This window comes from Equus przewalskii, chromosome 15 (genome assembly GCF_037783145.1).
Source record: "Equus przewalskii isolate Varuska chromosome 15, EquPr2, whole genome shotgun sequence".
NCBI lineage: Eukaryota > Metazoa > Chordata > Mammalia > Perissodactyla > Equidae > Equus > Equus przewalskii.
This window is the reverse complement of record NC_091845.1, coordinates 2,109,984-2,128,754: the sequence shown is the minus strand read 5'-3', so window position 1 is coordinate 2,128,754 and position 18,771 is coordinate 2,109,984. Positions and strand designations below refer to the sequence as shown.

The following is an 18,771-nucleotide window of genomic DNA, read 5'->3' as shown; positions in this document are numbered from 1 at the left end:
GGATTGCTGTTTATGTTTCCCTTGCCTCTCGTTTCTAGTAGGGAGCCTGGATTTTTAAACCCTCGCCTCAGGAAATTTGGTAAAACAGGACGTCATTTTTTGAAAATGTAATCCAAGGATGGGAAATTAAAGTGACTATGAGGGGTGGGGGGCAGGCAGGCGGCTTCAATTAGTGAAGCTGCCCAGGTGTGACGTCACTTGATTTCTGTGCCTCACACGAAAAAGTAAGACTGCTCTTCTAGAGATGCGTTCCAGACGCAGCCCCGTCTTCAGATCCAGGACCCTTGATAATCTGGAGTTTCGGCCGGAAGCTCAAACTGGCGGTCTCTGGACCAATCCAGCCGACAGGCCAGAGCTGATATTAGCGGGTATGCACGCCGCGCCATACTGATGGTTAAAATAGTGAAATACTTCCTGGGAATGGTAATGGTATCATAGTAATTGCAATGTGTTACAGTTAGGTAATAATCCACATTTTAATATAAACTTAGCGGTTTGCACTGATAGTTTTAGGATGTTAGTATCATTGAAAAACTGCCCCCGATTGTAGAAACATGCATGACACAGTACGGCCTGTGTCACTGAAGGGACTGTGGCTAAGTTGCATGTGTTAACAAAACAGTAACTTCTTTAGGAGTATCACTAGCTTAAAATACTTTAATTTTATTGTTAACTCATTGTAATTTCAAAAAGTAGCAGGTGTGCAGTGTTTTTATATTTATGCATTTTATTATAAAATATTAACAAATACCTAGAATAAAGAGACAGCAAAATCTGGGTAAGTTTTTAATACTTTTAAATATAATAAACATGAATCTTGTTAATCTGCAGAAGAACAAAGGAGTGTTAAGAGCGCATCCCAACCTGGAACTTGTTTTGCTCCTCTGCAAGAATCTGCACAAAATAAAATTTGTATTAAATAAATTTTATTGCAAAAACCTGAAGTTCTGGAATGGAAAGTAACGATTTTTTCAATCAGTAATTTGGCTTATTGCTACTGAGAGAAATGTTGGATGTTAATAGTGCTCAAAAGTTACCAGTTAAAAGATCAAGTTGCTAAACGTGTATGTTTTATGAGGATGCTGTTAAACCTGTATCAGAATGCTGTTAAAACTTGTGGTTCAAGTGAAGAAAATTTGTGATCATCAATGAGGAAGAAATTTAAGACATAATCGATTTCATACTTAAAACTCTCCAAAATGTTATCAGAGTGAGGATAAAGCAATCAAAAAGATTTAGAAGGTGCTGTCAGAATTTTTAGCACTGTATAATAAAATATAACTGAGCATTTCCATGAAAATAATAGAACTTCTAAAAGAATAGTATGGATAGGGACATGGGTACTATGGACCCACTTACTACGAAACGTGGATGGACCTAAATGAGAAAACGTTTTGGAAAACATGAGTCAATGTAGTTCATTTTAAATCATCATCAGAGAAGCTGAAACATAACATAAATGTTTTAATTGCTTAAAATACAAATTTCAAGATTTTGAAGATAATGGTTTTTGTTGATCTTATGGCACTGGGAACCACATTTAATACAACATATTGAACTTGATGGGCAAGAAAAATTGTATTTCATTGAAAAATCTTTCCATTAAAATGTTATTGGATGGCCAGCCCTGGTAGCCTAGTGGTTAAATTTGGCGTGCTCTGCTTTGGTGGCCCAGGTTCGGTTCCTGGGCGTGGACCTACACTACTTGTCAGTGGCCATGCTGTGGTGGTGGCTCACATACAAAAAGAGGAAGGTGGGCAACAGATGTTAGCTCAGGGCAAGTCTTCCATGGCAAAAAAAAAAAAAAAAAAGTCATTGGAATATTTTACAACAATTAAAAAAAAAGTCACTGGGTTTCGTACAAAAAGTGCCATTGTAATGCAAGAGAGAGTCTGAAATTTCAGCCAAAAGTTTAGGAAAAATCTGGATGTTTTAATTTAGCAGTACGTTATCAAATTAATTTTAGATAAAGCAATATGAAGCCAAAGTCAGGTAATTCTCGTATTGTTTTCTTTCAACAAGCTATTTTTCTGTCACAGCAAATAACAGAACTGCAAGTTAAGTAATGAAGATCGAAGCTCAGTGGACGGCAGTTTGGAAATCAGTAAGCTCTGTGTTCACTGTAGTAGAACTGATATGGAGTGGTTAGCCATTTGAAAAATAGGTTTTTAAGAGTTTGGGCCTTAATATTTTAATGGAAATGTCAATATTTATTTTAGCTTTATGAGAAAAATGTTTGTTTCCCAGTAATTTTACTGAGATCATAATGGTTTATAACATTGTATAATTTCAGGTGTACGAGAAAAATGTTTTAATTGTTAGAGCTGACATTATCTCAATGGACTATAAAATGATTGAACGTATGTAAGCTGTCGTAGTCGACTCAGGTTGCTGTAACAGAGTACCACAGGCTGGGTGACTCATAGCAACAGAACTTTATTCCTCACAGTTCTGGAGGCTGGAAGTCTGAGATCAGAGTGCCAGCTTGGTGGGTTCTGGTGAGAACCCTTTTCTGGATTGCAGACTGCCGACTTCTGTGGTATCCTCACATAGTGGAGAGCAGAGCAGAGGAAGGAAGCTCTCTTGTGACTCTTAGAGGGCACTCGTCCTTTATGACCTCCACCCTTATGACCTCATCGAATCCTACTTGCCTCCCAAAGCCCCACCTTGTAATCACTCGGGAGGAGAGTCAGGGGTTAACTAGAATTTGCAGAGATGCAAACATTCAGTCCATAACATAAACAAACAAAGGAAACTTTGAAACAGAAGTGGTAGATATTATTGATGTGGGAAAAAAGGTATACCGTTTAAAACAAAATGCAGTATCTATATTAGCGCACAAATGGCGTTCTGTGCCCGATGGGCATTAAAGCCAATTATGGCACAGCTTTTTAAAATTTTTCCTTCTCCCCCAAGTCCCCCAGTACATAGTTGTAGATTCTAGTTGTAAGTCCTTCTGGTTGTGGCATGTGGGATGCCGCCTCAGTGTGGCCTGATGAGCAGTGCTAGGTCGGCGCCCGGGATCTGAACCAGTGAGACCCTGGGCCGCAGAAGCAGAGCGCGCGAACTTAACTGCTCGGCTATGGGACTGGCCCTCGCATCAGCTTTTGAGAAAAGAAAAGGCTCTTGTGGGGTTGACCAGCAAGGAGAAAGGAGGCAAAGCTCTCAAATCGGCCTCCCTGATCCAGGGTTTGGGGCAAAATATAAGAGGTTAGGGGCACAGGCTGGTATGCGGAAGCGTTGATGGCCAGGTTTTGACTGGAGGGCTTTAAGCACTTGCCGTAAGGTGTGGAAGCGGCTTTAACAGCACATCTTCCTAGACAGTGACCCCTTGCTTCTGATGAGAGTCTGACTTTGGAGTTCCAGTCACGGCCCAGTCCTTTGGTTCTGTGGGTGGAGAGTCTTTGGTTCCAGGTGTTATTTCAGGTGAAGACTTTCTTCTCTGCCCATGCTCTGGCTGTGTGAGTTGCAAATTTTTGGCTTGCCCCAGAAAAAACCTTCTGTTGATAGGATGGGGTCAGTTTGAACTGATCCTAGAGGGCCTGTGGTTATAAGAGAAAAGCTATTGGATTGTCTTAGTAGATAATATGAAAAGGTATTTGGTGACAAAAGTGAAAAATGTAATGAACTTTTCAATTGTTTCAGTTTATTGAGTCCTGAAATTTGGCCAACTGGTTTGTGGAGCTCCATGGATTAAGGGGGAACAAAAAGTAGTAAAATAAGTGAACTGGTTAAAAGGTATTTCAATAAGTGATTTTTGTGACTCAATCAATAATAGAAATATTGAATGTATAAAACCCTCAAACTATTCTCTGTTTAAATGTAATTGCTATTAGTTCATCAGAAGCCGAGGAGTCGACACTAAACAATGTGATTGATATTAAGAAAAACTCTCTAGGGGTCGGCCTGGTGGCACAGCGGTTAAGTTTGCATGTTCTGCTTCTTGGCAGCCCGGCGTTCGCCGGTTCGAATCCTCGGTGCGGACATGGCACCGCTTGGCACGCCGTGCTGTGGTAGGGGTCCCACGTATAAAGTAGAGGAAGATGGGCACGGATGTTAGCTCAGGGCCAGGCTTCCTCAGCAAAAAAGAGGAGGACTGGCGGTAGTTAGCTCAGGGCTAATCTTCCTCAAAAAAAAAAGAAAAGAAAAATTCTCTACTTAAAAATTTACCTTGGGGGTTGAGCATAAGGGGTGAAGGGGCACATTTATATGGTGACTGGTAAATAATGTACAACTGAAATTTCACAATGTTATAAACTGTTATGACCTCAATAAAATAAAAAAATTCACCTGATTATCAATTTAATAGGGAAGTTGTTGGAAGAATTTGATATTGTTTCCCGTGTCAAATCATGACTCAGAGGGACAAAATTCAGTGACAGCTGCATCAAAAGATGAATAATTTCCAAATATCAGCAAATGATTTACACTTACTAGAATGATCTGATGAATTATTTTTGCTACAAGTTATATTATTTAACAAGTCATTTAATTATATATATAGTTTATTTAGAAAATAGCATGAGACATGTTTTAAAGTTTTTGATTTACATATTGATCTATAAATATTATGAGTTCAGTATTTTGAATATCATCTCTGCAGAAGATAGCTTTTTGTTGTTTAAAAAGTCTAGAGAGGGGGCTGGCCCGGTGGCCCAGTGGTTAAGTTTGCAAGCTCTGCTTTTGTGGCCCGGGGTTTCACCGGTTCGAATCCTGGGCGCGGACATAGCACTGCTCTCAAGCCATGCTGAGGCGGTGTCCCATATGCCACAACTAGAAGGACCCACAACTAAAAATATACAACTGTGTACTGGGGGGCTTTGGGGAAAAAGAAGGAAAAATAAAATCTTTAAAAAAAAAAATCTCGAGAGAGGGGCTGGCCCCGTGGCCGAGTGGTTAAGTTCGCGCGCTCCGCTGCAGGCGGCCCAGTGTTTCGTCGGTTCGAATCCTGGGCGCGGACATGGCACTGCTCGTCAGACCACGCTGAGGCAGCGTCCCACATGCCACAACTAGAGGAACCCACAACGAAGAATACACAACTATGTACCGGGGGGCTTTGGGGAGAAAAAGGAAAAAATAAAATCTTAAAAAAAAAAAAAAATCTCGAGAGAGTACATAAAATCCAAATTTTTTACTTCTTTGAAAAATCAAAAGATCTCACAACACTGGGCCTACCTTCCTACCTGTCAGAAATCAGCCAAGTACTGGTTGCTCTTTTTAGATTGGTCACGAACTCTCCAACTCCCCACAGTTTCCACATTTCTTTTGTCCCTTGTCTGGTCTCTGTGAGCATTTGAAAGTGTGGCCCCTGCTTTAGAGTCTTAAACTTGGCCTCCTGGCAGGATGATGGTGTCATTTACTCCATTTACAAAACAAGGAAATCAAGAAGAGAGCCGGTTGTCTCCCCTCACCCCACGGTGAGTGTGTGTGTGTGAGAGAGAGAGAATCATGAGTTTGGTTTTAAAGATACGGAATTTGATGTGCTAGCAGCTCATCGAGGAGAAGTCCGATGAGAAGATCAGGTGCTTAGAGATGAGTTAGCCTTAGGAGAGTTCGAAGTCTTCTGTGAGAATGGATGAGATTGCCAAGGGAGAAAGTGTAGAGAACCTACATTTAAGGAAAGACCTTGGGAGTCAGAGTCACCCGTATTTGAGGGTGGGGAGGAGGCGGAGCAGTCAGGGAACAGGACTGTCAGTGGTCCACGAAGTAGAAAGGTTGAGTGAGGGGGTTATTCTTTTGGCAAGTTTGGTGGTGTATTGGTTAGGATCTAATTTTGGCTGTTGCTGCAGAGATTCTAAACAATGGTACCATAAACCAGATGGAAGTCCAGGTGGCAGGAGAGGACTGGAGCTCTGTGCATCTTATTGCTCAGCTCCCTTTAGGGTGGTGCTGTTGCCCACAAAATCCAGTGTCAGCATCGCCATGCTTAATTTTGGCATGCCCTTCCTTCTGGTGCAGAGCCTGGGAGTTGAACATAGTACTTCTGCTCATGTCCCATTGGCTATCACCTAGTCATATGAGCGCACTTACCTGAAAAAGAGGCTGAGAAATACAGTCTTTATGCTGGAAAGTTACGTGCTGGCTAAATATCGGAATTACCATGAGGAAGGGGGAATGGATGCTGGGAGACAGCTATCAGTCTAACCGGTGGTGAAGACAAATGGGGTCTTGAGAAGGAGAGAGGGAGGGAATACGGTAAACTCGTGGGATTGGACAAAGATGAAGAGTAAGGCTGGCAATAGAGCTATGATTGGAGAAGCCAGGCTTCATCACGGCTGTTAACATACAGCAGATGCGTGAGGAGCTAGGCAGATCAGGGGAAACGGTGCTCTCAGCAGACAGAGGCCCTCATGTTTCTCAGGCACAAGCCCTCTGGAAGGAAGATAAGGGGGGATGGAGGGAGGGAAGGAGGAAAAGGAAGGTGTGCATATAGTGGCCTGACTCCCAGGGGAGAGTTCAGGAGGCTTTCCCCATTTCTTGGGGCTAGAGATTAAACAGTACCCAACAGACACCCAGGACATGACTGCTTGTATCCGTCAGGGTTCTACTGGAGAAACAGAACCAGCAGGATGATCGACTGATCGATTGACTGATCTCTTTCATCTATCAATCAATTGAGAGAGATTATTGCAAGGAACTGGCTTAGTGATTGTGGCGTCTGGCTGGGCAAGTCTGAAATCCATATGGTAGACTCGCAGGCTGGAAACCCTTGGGCAGGGGCAACAAGGCAGTCCCCAGGAACTATTTCTCCCTCAGGGAAACCTCTGGCAGGCTAGGGATTAAGATTCGGTGCTCTCACCGCTGCAGCCCGGGTTTGTTTCCCGGTCAGGGAACCACACCACTTGTCTGTCGACTGTCATACTGTGGCGGCTGTGTGTTGCTGAAAGCTATGCCACTGGTATTTCAAATACCAGCAGAATCACCCATGGTGGATAGATTTCAGTGGGGCTTCCAGACTAAGACAGACTAGGAAGAAGGACCTGACCACCCACTTCTGAAAAAATGGCCCCACTTCTGAAAAAATGAAAACCCTAAGAATGACAGCAGAGCATTGTCTGGTACTGCACTGGAAGGTGAGAGAATGCCTCAGAAAGACTAGGGAGGGTACTGCTCTGCTGTATACAGGGTCACTAGCAGTTGGAATCGGCTCAACGGCACTAACAGGGAAACCTCAGTTCTGCTCTTAGGGCCTTTCAACTGATTGGATGAGGCCCACCTACATCATTGAGGATAATCTCTTTTATTTAAAGTAACTGATTGTAGATGTTAACTACGTCTACAAAATACCTTCACAGCAACACCTCGATTAGTGTTTGATTGAACTTGGCTGGGTTCTCTAGCCTAGCCAAGTGGACATATAAAACTAACCATTACTTAACCCAAACTCAAAAGTCTGAGCATAGGATGTTAAGATGGGAATTACCACCACATACAAGTCTAGGAATTAGGTTTGGGATCTGAGAGGTACCAAATGGAATTCCTTCTTTTTCTTTTTTCTGGAAACTGCTCCTTTTAATTTTTATTTTATTACTATTATTTTTAACTTTATTATTTTATTTTTAAATTTATTTTTTACTTTTAATTTTTTGTGAGGAAGACTCTCCTTGAGCTAACATCTCTTACCAATACTCCTCTTTTTTTGCTTGCAGAAGATTAGCCCTGGGCTAACATCTGTGCTAGTCTTCCTCTACTTTGTATGTGTGACGCCTCCACAGCGTGGCTGGTGAGTAGAGTAGGTCCGCACCCAGGATCCGAACCCGAGAACCCAGGCAGCTGAAGTGGAGCGCATGGAACTTTAACAACTTGGCAATGGGGCTGGTCCCTATTATTTTATTTTTATTATTTTTTAAGTTTTTTTTTTTTTACTGAGTTCATAATAGTTTACATCATTGTGAAATTTCAGTTGTACATTATTACTTGTCTGTCACCACATAAGTGCTCCCCTTCACCTCCTGTGCCCACTCCGTCCCCCCTTCCCCTGGTAACCACTGAACTGTTCACTTTGTCCGTGTGTTTATCCTCCACATATGAGTGAAATCATATGGTATTTGACTTTCTCTGTCTGGCTTATTTTGCTTAACATAATACCCTCCAGGTCCATCCATGTTGTTGCAAATGGGATGAATTTGTCTTTTTTATGGCTGAGTAGTATTCCATTGTGTATCTATACCACATCTGTATTCAATCATCATCAATGGGCACTTGGATAGTTTCCATGTCTTGGCTATTGTGAATAGTGCTGCAATGAACATAGAGGTGCATATGTTACTTTGGATTGTTGATGTCAACTTGTTTGGGTAGATACCCAGTAGTGGGATAGCTGGGTCATATGGTATTTCTATTTCTAGTTTTTTGAGAAATCTCTGTACTGTTTTCCAAAGTGGCTGCACCAGTTTGCATTCCCACAGGCAGTGTATGAGGGTCCTCTTTTCTCCACACCCTCTCCAACATTTTTTATTTTTAATCTTAGTGATTATAGCCATTTTAATGGGTGTAAGGTTATATCTGAGTATAGTTTTGATTTGCATTTCCCTGATGATTAGTGATGTTTAACATCTTTTCATGCGCCATTGGCCGTCTGTATATCTTTGGAGAAAGGCCTGTTCATATCCTCTGCCCATTTTTTGATTGGGTTGTTTGTTTTTTTGTTGTTGAGTTGTGAGAGTTCTTTATATATTATGGAGATTAACCCCTTGTTGGATATATGATTTGCAAATATTTTCTCCAAGTTGGTGGATTGTCTTTTGGTTTTGGTCCTGGTTTCCTTTGCCTTGCAGAAGCTCTTTAGTCTGATGAACTCCCACTTGTTTATTTTTTCTTTTGTTTCCCTTGTCCGAGAAGACATGGTATTTAAAGAGATGCTTTTAAGATCGATGTCAAAGAGGGTACTACCTATATTTTCTTCCAGAAGTTTTATGGTTTCAGGTCTTACCTTCAAGTCTTTGATCCATTTTGAGATTATTTTTGTGTATGACGTAATATAATGGTCTACTTTCATTCTTTTGCATGTGGCTGTCCAGTTTTCACAAAACCATTTATTGAAGAGACTCTCCTTTCCCCATTGTATGTTCTTAGCACCTTTATCGAAGATTAGCTCTCTGTAGACATGTGGTTTTATTTCTGGGCTTTCAATTCTGTCCCATTGATCTGTGTGCCTGTTTTTGTACCAGTACCATGCTGTTTTGATCACTATAGCTTTGTAGGACATTTTGAAGGCAGGGATTGTGATGCCTCCAGCTTTGTTCTTTTTCTCAGGATGCTTTAGCTATTCAGGGTCTTTGGTTGCCCCATATGAATTTTAGGATACTTTGTTCTATTTCTGTGAAGAATGTCATTGGGATTCTGATTGGGATTGCACTGAATCTGTAGATTGCTTTAGGTAGTATGGACATTTTAACTATGTTTATTCTTCCAATTCATGTGCATAGAATATCTTTCCATCTCTTTATGTCATCATCGATTTCTTTCAATAATATCCTATAGTTTTCATTGTATAGGTCTTGCACCTCCTTGGTTAAATTTATTCCTAGATATTTTATTCTTTTTGTTGCAATTGCAAATTGGATTGTATTCTTGAGTTCTCTTTCTGTTAGTTTGTTATTAGAGCACAGAAACGCACTGATTTTTTATAGGTTAATTTCCTACCCCACAACTTTACTGTAGTTGTTGATTATTTCTAATAGTTTTCCAATGGATTCTTTAGGCTTTTCTATATATAAAATTATGTCATTTGAAAACAGTGAGAGTTTCACTTCTTTATTTCCTATTTGGATTCCTTTTATTCCTTTCTCTTGCCTAATTACTCTGGCCAAAACCTCCAGTACTATGTCGAGTAAGAGTGGTAAGGGTGGGCATCCTTATCCTGTTCCTGTTCTCAGAGGGATGGCATTCAGTTTTTCCCCTTTGAGTATGATGTTGGCTGTGAGTTTGTCATATATGCCCCTTATTATATTGAGGTAATTTCCTTCTATCCCCATTTTGTTAAGAGTTTTTATCATAAATGGCTGTTGGATCTTGTCAAACGCTTTCTCTGCATCTATTGAGATGATCATATGGTTTTTATTCCTCATTTTGTTAATGTGGTGTATCACATCGATTGATTTGCAGATGTTGAATCATCCATGTGTCCCTGGTATAAGTCCTACTTGATCATGGTGTATGATCTTTTTGATATATTGCTGTATGTGGGTTAATGTTTTGTTGAGCATTTTTGCATCTATATTAATCAGTGATATCAACCTGTAGTTTGTCTTTTTTGTGTTGTCTTTGTTAAGCTTTCGTATCAGGGTAATGTTGACCTCATCAAATGTGTTAGGAAATGTTTAGTCTTCCCTAATTGTCTGGAATAGCTTTAGAAGGATAGGTATCAAATCTTTGAATATTTGGTAGAATTCATCAGGGAAGCTATCTGGTCTTGGACTTTTATTCTTTCGGATGCTTTTGATTACTGTTTCAATCTCTTTACTTGTGATTGGTCTATTCAGATTATCTATTTCTTCTTGATTTAGCTTTTGGAGGTTGTAAGACTCTAAGAATTTATCCATTTCTTCTAGATTGTCCAATTTGTTGGCATATAGCTTTTCATAGTATTCTCTTATAATCATTTATATTTCTGTGGTAACCATTGTAGTTTCTCCTCTTTCATTTCTAATTTTCTTTATCTGAGCTTTCTCTCTTTTTCTTTGTAAGACTGGCTAGGGGTTTGTCAATTTTCCTTGTCTTCTCAAAGAACCAGCTCTTTGTTTCATTGAGCCTTTCTACTGTCTTTTTTGTTTCAATAGCATTTATTTCTACTCTGATTTTTGTTATTTCCCTCCTTCTGCTGACTTTGGGCTTTGTTTGTTCTTCTATTTCTCAGTCAGTTAGGTGTAGTGTGAGATAGCTTCTTTGGGATTTTTCTTGTTTGGTAAGGTGAGCCTGTATTCTGACAAATTTTCCTCTTAGTACTGCTTTTGCTGCATCCCGTATAAGTTGGTATGGTATGTTTTCATTTTTGTTTGTCTCCAGGTATTTTTTGATTTCTCATTTAATTTCTTCAATGATATATTGGTTGTTCAGTAGCATGTTGTTTAGTCTCCACAACTTGTCCCTTTCTCAGCTTTTCTCTGTAGTTAATTTCTAGTTTCATAGCATTGTGGTCAGAAAAGATGCCTGTTATTATTTCAATCTTCTTAAACTTATTGAGGCTTGCATTGTTTCCCAAGACATGGTCTATTCTTGAGAATGTTTCATGCGCACTTGAGAAGAATGTGTATTCTGCTGTTTTTGGATGGAGTGTTCTATATGTGTCTATTAAGTCCATCTGGTCTAGTTTTTTAGTTTAATTCCACTGTTTCTTTGTTGGCTTTCTGTCTGGATGATCTGTCCATTTATGTGAGTGGGGTGTGGAGGTCCCCTACTTTTATTGTCTTGTTAATGTCTCTTTTTAGGTTTGTTAATAGTTGCTTTATGTACTTTGGTGCTGCTGTGTTGGGTGCATAGATATTTATGTGTTGTGTCTTCTTGATGGAATGTCCCTTTGATCATTATATACTGATATACTGCCCCTCTTTGTCCCTCTCTACCTGTCTTATTGAAGTCTGCTTTGTCTGATATAAGTATTGCAATACCTGCTGTCTTTTGTTTGCCATTAGTTTGGAGTGTTGTCTTCCCTCCCTTCACTCTGAGCCGTGTTTGTCATTGGAGCTGAGATGTGTCTCCTGAGGCAGCATATTGTTGAATCTTGTTCTTTAATCCATCTCGCCACTCTGTGTCTTTTGATTGGAGAATTCAATCCATTTAAATTTAGAGTAATTATTGATATATGAGGGCTTGATGTTGCCATTTTATCACTTGTTTTCTGGTTCTCCTGCATTTCCTTTGTTTCTCGTCCCATGTATTTCGGATTTCCAATTCGGTTAGGTAGTTTTTTATGCTGGATTTCTTCGTTTTTGCCTTATTTATTATTTGTGTCCCTGTTCTATGTTTTTGTGTAGCGGTTACCATGAAGTTTGTATGCAAAGTCTCATAGATGAGATAGTCCCTTTTCTGATGGCCCCTTTTTCCTTAGACTTAGCTGATTCAGTCCCTTTCTCTTCCCCTCCTAAGTTGTTTTTCTCACATATTATTCCACCTTGTGAGTTTGTGGTTGAAATGACAAGATTATCTTTGTTTTTGGTGTTTTCCTTCTCTTTATCCTTAATGTTTTACTGGAGTATTTGCTAACCTGTTTTGATGGATAGCTACATTTTCCTGATTTTTGTCTACCTATTTATCTCCTCACTCAGGGCTTTGTAACGCCTTTCTTCTTGTTTTTTCAGCTATGAGGGCCTTCTTGAGGATTTCTTCGGGGGTTGGGGGCGGGGTGGTCCTTGTGGCAATGAACTCCCTTAGCTTTTGTTTATCTGGGAAAGTTTTTATTTCTCCATTATATCTGAAGGATATTTTTGCTGGCTAGAGTATCCTTGGATGAAAGTTTTGTCCTTCCAAGATTTGAATATATCATTCCACCCTCTCCTAGCATGTAAGGTTTCTGATGAGAAATCTGCTGAAAACATTATGGGGGTTCCTTTGTAAGTTATTTTCTTCTGCCTTGCTGCCCTTAGTATTTTTTCTTTGTCATTGACTTTTGCCAGCTTCACAACTATATCCCTTTCACTAGATATTTTCGCATTGACATATTTAGGAGATCTAGTAGCTTCTTCCACATGGATTTCCAGCTCCTTAACCAGGTTTGGGGGAGTTGTCTGTTATTACTTCTTTGAACAAGATTTCTGCTCCATTCTCCTTCTCTTCTCTCTCTTGAATACCTATAGTCCTTATGTTGCGTTTCCTAATTGAGTTGGATATTTCTTGGAGACTTTTCTTCATTTCTTTTTAGTCTTAGTTCTCTCTCCTCCTCCGTCTGAAGCATTTCCATATTTCTGTCTTCAATGTTGCTGATTCGTTCTTCAAAGATATCAGCTCTATTGTTCAGGGAATCCATATCCTGCTTTATCTCATCCATTGTGTTTTCATCTTTCATATTTCCGATTTGTTCTTCTTATAGTTTCAATGTCTTTTGTGAAGTAGCTCCTGAACTCGTTGGGTTGTCTATCTGCATTCTGTTTTAACTTGTTGAGTTTTTAAATAGTGATTTTGAATTCTCTATTGTTTAGGTTATAGATTTCTGTGTCCTCAGCATTGATTGCTGGTATTTGTCATTTTCCTTCTAGTCTGGGGATTTAATATATTTTGTTCATACTGCTAGACAGTGTGGATTTGTGCTTCCACGTTGTGGTGGTATTTAATCACTGCTTCCACCTGTCGCCAATGGGTGGGGGTCAAGAGCTGCATATTCTGAGCCCACTGCAATCTGAAGGACAGCTCCCATGTGCTAGGCTGGGGTATCGGGTGGGAGGGAGGGGTGCTTTCTCTCTCCTGCATGATCTCAGGGGCCTCTTGCCCTGTCCTCACTATCTGCTCTCCTGGAGTATTGGCTTGATGAAGACACCCGTGATAGCTAGTCACCTCTGTGGGTGGCTTTCCCTGGGTTGTGAGTGACCTTGGAGATCTATGGCGTTCCCATGGAGGGCTGCCGCTCCCTCCCTGCTTTCCTCCCAGAGGCCATGTGCAGTCCCCGGGTTGCTGTCCTTCCATGAGGAAGAGAAGTGTTCTCTTACCTTGTTCCACTTCCTTGGTGGGGAGGCTCCAGCACCTCCACCTTCTGACCTATGGCTGCATGGGTCTCTCAGACGTCTTTTGTGTTGCGTGGGTGTCCTCTGTTGGAATATGAATGTCCTTTGTGTTGTATCTTTGAGGGGAGAATTTACTGGGAGAGCTCACTTTGCCATGATGCTGACATCAGTTGGTGTTTTATTTTTTAATGCAACTTTTGTTACCTCTTCTGATCTTTTTGTCAAGTTACAAAAAAGTACATAAAGGGGCCAGCCTGGTGGCATAGTGATTAAGTTCATGCACTCTGCTTTGGTAGCCCAGAGTTCACTGGTTTGGATCCCAGGTGTGGACCTGTGCACCACTTGCCAAGCCATGCTGTGTCAGGCATCCTACATATAAAATAGTGGAAGATGGGCACAGATGTTAGTTCAGCACCAATCTTCCTCAGCAAAAAGAGGAGGATTGGCAGCAGATGTTAGCTCAGGACTAATCATCCTCAAAAAAAAAAAAGTACGTAAAGATTCATAAAGTAAACATACCACCAGAATAAGCATTGTTAACAGGTCATTTACAGAAAGGGCTTGGTGCTTAAATAGATTTAAGAATTCCTGGCATTAGTTTCATCACTCCCCTGGGTTAATCAGGGCTTTTTGAATTGTATATGACAAAAAAAAAAAATACCCTCCTAAAAACACTAATTTGAATAGGTTTGAGAAAAAAAAGTCCTGGAATTTTTTAGCTTATGTAGTCTAAGCAAAGATGGATCTAAAAATGTCATCAGACTCAATTTCTCTTTCTCTCTTCTCAGCTATCTTTTGTATACAGGCTCCTTCCTCAGAGGGGCCCTCGAAAGTCCAGGCTCTATAGTTTCAAGTCCAGCAGAAGGAGATCCTGTCTTCCCCACTGTTCTAATGAAAGTCTTGGGATTGAGTTTCATTGGATTGACTTGGGCTAAGTGTCCACCCTTGAACTGTCACTGTGACCATATGGGACAGAATAAACCAATTTGCCAGGCCTGAGATAGTGTCATCCAAATCACATGGGTTGAAAATGTCCGAGGGGTGGCTCTGTCCTGGAGAATCTGGCGCTGCTTCCAGAAGAAGGAGGAATAGATGCTGGATGAGCAAAGAAGAGTGCATACTCTGACCAGTTTGCAGCTTGCTGCCATGGACAGTGTATGGGTAAGGGGTCTAATAGACCTGCCTTCCTTTTCTGGCTCAAATATTTAATAATCATGTAACTTTACTTCTTTAAAATCTCTGAGTCTCAGTTTCTTAAACTGTCAAAGAGAGGTGATAATATCCTTATGGAGTTGTTGTGAAGATTAAGTGAAATGATGCATGTGAAAGCACCTAGGAAAATGCCTAATTTCCTTTTTGGTGTTAACCCAAGCTTCTTTGAAGCATCTAGAGGCAAGTTCACCTTTCTTCCAAGAAAAGGTCACTATAATAATTATCACACTGGCTACCATTTATTGAGTGTTTGCTGTGCACCATATGCATTGTCAGGTAGGACTGCCTCGTATGGCCATGCAGACCGAGCTGCACAGCTCTACGTGGGGCCAGTCCCACAGACTGTAATGAGGATGGTGCCACCTGAGGGTGGCAGTGCAGCAGTCCTGTTTGACATGCACTAAATCAGTCCTCACACTGACCCTATTAAGAAGGTACCATTATTAACCCCACTTTGCAAAGAATTTTGTAACTTAGGTTAAGGAACTTTCCCAAGGTTATCTAAGCATTAAGTGACAAGAACAAATGGAAACCATACCCTTTGGGCATATTTTACTGTGGCATTTGAAAAATAACTGATCTCAGGATACAGAATTACTGTAGTCCTCCAGTGGGGGTGGAGGGACAGAGAGGGAGGACACACTTTTATTTTTTAACATCGTCTCCAAACCCCCAAATAAAAAAAATGCTTGCTAGAACCCCAGAGCTGAGAATACCACCCGCTGTCTCATTTACTCCGCTTAGCCTCCAGGAAAGGGACAGAAACACAAACAGTCTGGAACGTCTTCTGCCCCTTCCAGATAATTTGAAGTGAATGTAGCAGTGGTAAAATGTATCATATTTACCAGCTTTGGAACCACGTGGTTCATTTATTTACTCAGGACATATGATTGGAATGTGGCAGCAGAAGTTTCTTCTAGGGTCCTGTCAAGGTCAGATGAAGCTGTTTCTTGGATTTTTTATGTGAAAATAAATGCTCATAATTCTGAAAGGAACTTCATGCACTTTTACTCCAACCAACTGGGCCTCATACAGAGTTGGTTGTCTGCTGTCTCTTACTGTAGGACGTTTTGATTATGTTGCAACATATGCCAACATGCCAAGGGGCCTCACAAAGTTGTTTACTTTAAAATAATGAATTTCAGATACTTTTTAAGGAAACATTTTGTAAATCACAAATAAGCCCAATTTCCCATTTGCTAGGCTTTCATGACAGGTTTTGCCAAAACTTGCAGTGGCCGTCTGCAGTCTTTGACATTTAGATTAAGGAAGTGTCCACTGTCACTATGTCAGATCCAAGCCAGCAGGCTGTGTGTGATACTCAACATTTTTCTTATAAAATACTCACTGTGACTGCTCGCTTGTTTAGCTAATTTAATGGCAACCTCAGCTATTGAGCATGCAGCTGAGAGTAAGTCAAGGAGACCTCCAGCTGGACACGATAGCTGTCGTAGGGTTCACTTTACACTTGAAAGAATCATTTCATTTGCTCTTATAGAGGTATAGTTGTATGTATATGTATTATTTGTTTTTTGAGATATAATTCAGATGTCATAAAATTCACTCATTTAAAGTATACAATCAGAGGCTTTTAGTATATTCGCACATTTGTACAAACATCACTACTATCTAATTTCAGAACATTTTCATCACCCAGAAAAGAAACACTATACCCATTAACTGTTAATCCTCATTCTCCCTCCCTCCCCCCAACTCCCAGCCGCTGGAAACCACATATTCTGTCTCTATGGATTTGCATTTTCTGGATATTTCATGTAAATGGAGTTAGATAATATGTGATCTTTTGTGACTGGCTTATTTCACTTAGCATAAGTTTTCAGAGTTCATCCATGTTGTAGCATGTATCAGTACTTCATTCCTTTTTATGGCTGAATAACATTGCATTGTATGGAATATTTAATAGCACATTTTACTTACCTTTTCATCAGTTGATGGATATTGGTTTGCTTCTACTTTTTGACTGCTGTGAATAATGCTGCTATGAATATGCATGTATAAGTTTTTGTGTGAATATTTGTTTTCAATATTTCTATTCTCTTGGATATATACACATAAGTGTGGCCTTGCTGGTTCATATGGTATCTCTACGTTTAACATTTGAGAAACTGCCAAACTGTTCCAAAGCAGCTGTACCATTTTACATTCCCACCAGCAATGTATGAGGGTTCCAGTTTCTCCAGATTCTCCTCAACACTTTTTATTGTCGGTTTTTAAAAAAATTATAATCATCTTAGTGGGTACAAAATGGTATCTCATTGAGGTTTTGATTTCCATTTTTCTGATGGCTAATGATGTTGAGCATCTTTAGTGATATTGAGAATTTTCTTTTTAATGCTTATTGGCCATTTGTATATTTTATTTGGAGGATGTCTCTTCAAATTCTTTGCCCATATTTAAATTGAGTTATTTGTTTTTGTATTGTTAAGTTGCAAAGAGTTTTTATATATTCTGGATACAAATCCCTTAACAAATATATGATTTGTAAATATTTTCTCCCATTCTGAGGATTGTCCTTTTACTCTTTTGATGCTGACCTTTGAAGCACAGAAGTTTTTAATTTTGAAGAAATCCAATTTACCTATTTTTCTTTTGTTGCTTGTGTTTTAGATATCATAGGAAATTATTGCTTAATTTCAGGTCAGGAAGATTTACACCCATTTTCCTCTAAGAGTTTTAAGTCTTACATCTATTTCAAGTTAATTTTTGTATGGTGTGAGGTGGGGGTTAAACTTCATTCTTTTGCATGTGGAAATACAATTGTTCGAGCATCATTTGTTGAAAAGACTGTTTTTCCCCTCAAAATTCATACATTGAAGCCCTAACCCCCAGTGACTCAGAATGTGACTATATTGGAGATAGAGCCTTTGAGGCCATTAGGGTGGGCCCTAAAACAACATGACTGGTATCCTTATACGAGAAAGAAATGTGGACACACAGAGAGACACCAGGGATGTGCATATAGAGGGATGACCACGTGAGGAGGCAGCAGGAGGGCAGCCATCTGCAAGCCAAGGAGAGAGGCCTCAGAGGAAACCAACCCTGCTGGTGCCTTGATCTTGGACTTCCAGCCTCCAGAACTGTGAGACAATCCATGTCTCTTATTTAAGCTGCCCATCCATGCAGTCTTTGATATGTTGTTATGCTGTCCTTAACAAACTAATACAGCTGGGATGAGTAAGAGTAGACTCAAGAGCAGTTGATATGTGGGAGCCATTTACCCTGCACAGAATGGGCCCAGGCTAGTGTTTCTGCATTCTCTTCCTCTGGCAGCTGTCAGTGTCTTCTGGTTATGTTCTGTCCCCTTTACTAAACTGACATTGCCTGGAAAAACAGGTACCTATAATAGTTAAAACTGTACCTCTAGTGACATCAATGAAAATGGCAGAGTAAGGGCCTCCCAAAATTGTTGCCTCCATAGAAGGGACTGGCAAAAATGGTAAAACAATTCCCTTATTCAGAATTCTGGAAAGTAGTCAAAGGCTTGCAGCCATCTAGGGAGCATTTATTTAAGAAAAACAGCTGAACCATGATAAGAGTAGTGAGCTTTGTGCTGTTTTTAACTTTCCCCATCCCCGCAGACCCCTGCAGCTCTGCAGTCACCTTGGAAACCTGAAGTTGCAATCATGGTGAAAACCAGCAGCCTGGCAAGTCCCTAGAGGGGGAAGAATGTGGTTGGAACTCCTTCAAAGCTGCATTCCTAGAGAACTGCCATTATTTGGCTCGTCTAGAGGTTCTCTGGGATACCCCGCTTGCAATGCTGTCTTCATTTTACTTGACTTGGTGCTCAGAGTTCACCCGGTGCAAAAAGCCTTGTCCCCAGGGCATTTCTCGAAAACATGAAGAGGCAATTGTTTAACTTCACAACTACCTGAGGCAGGGAATA

The 18,771-nt window shown here is 40.4% G+C and overlaps 1 long non-coding RNA gene across 1 annotated transcript; it reads left to right on the top strand.

The window, feature by feature from the left end:
- The first annotated feature begins 225 nt into the window (after nucleotides 1–225).
- On the top strand, nucleotides 226–17,659 carry LOC139075890 (uncharacterized). Its single transcript, XR_011526797.1, has 4 exons — nucleotides 226–368; nucleotides 2,023–2,104; nucleotides 7,650–7,723; nucleotides 14,444–17,659. It is a non-coding gene; the product is annotated as an uncharacterized lncRNA (long non-coding RNA).
- Nucleotides 17,660–18,771: the final 1,112 nt, after the last annotated feature.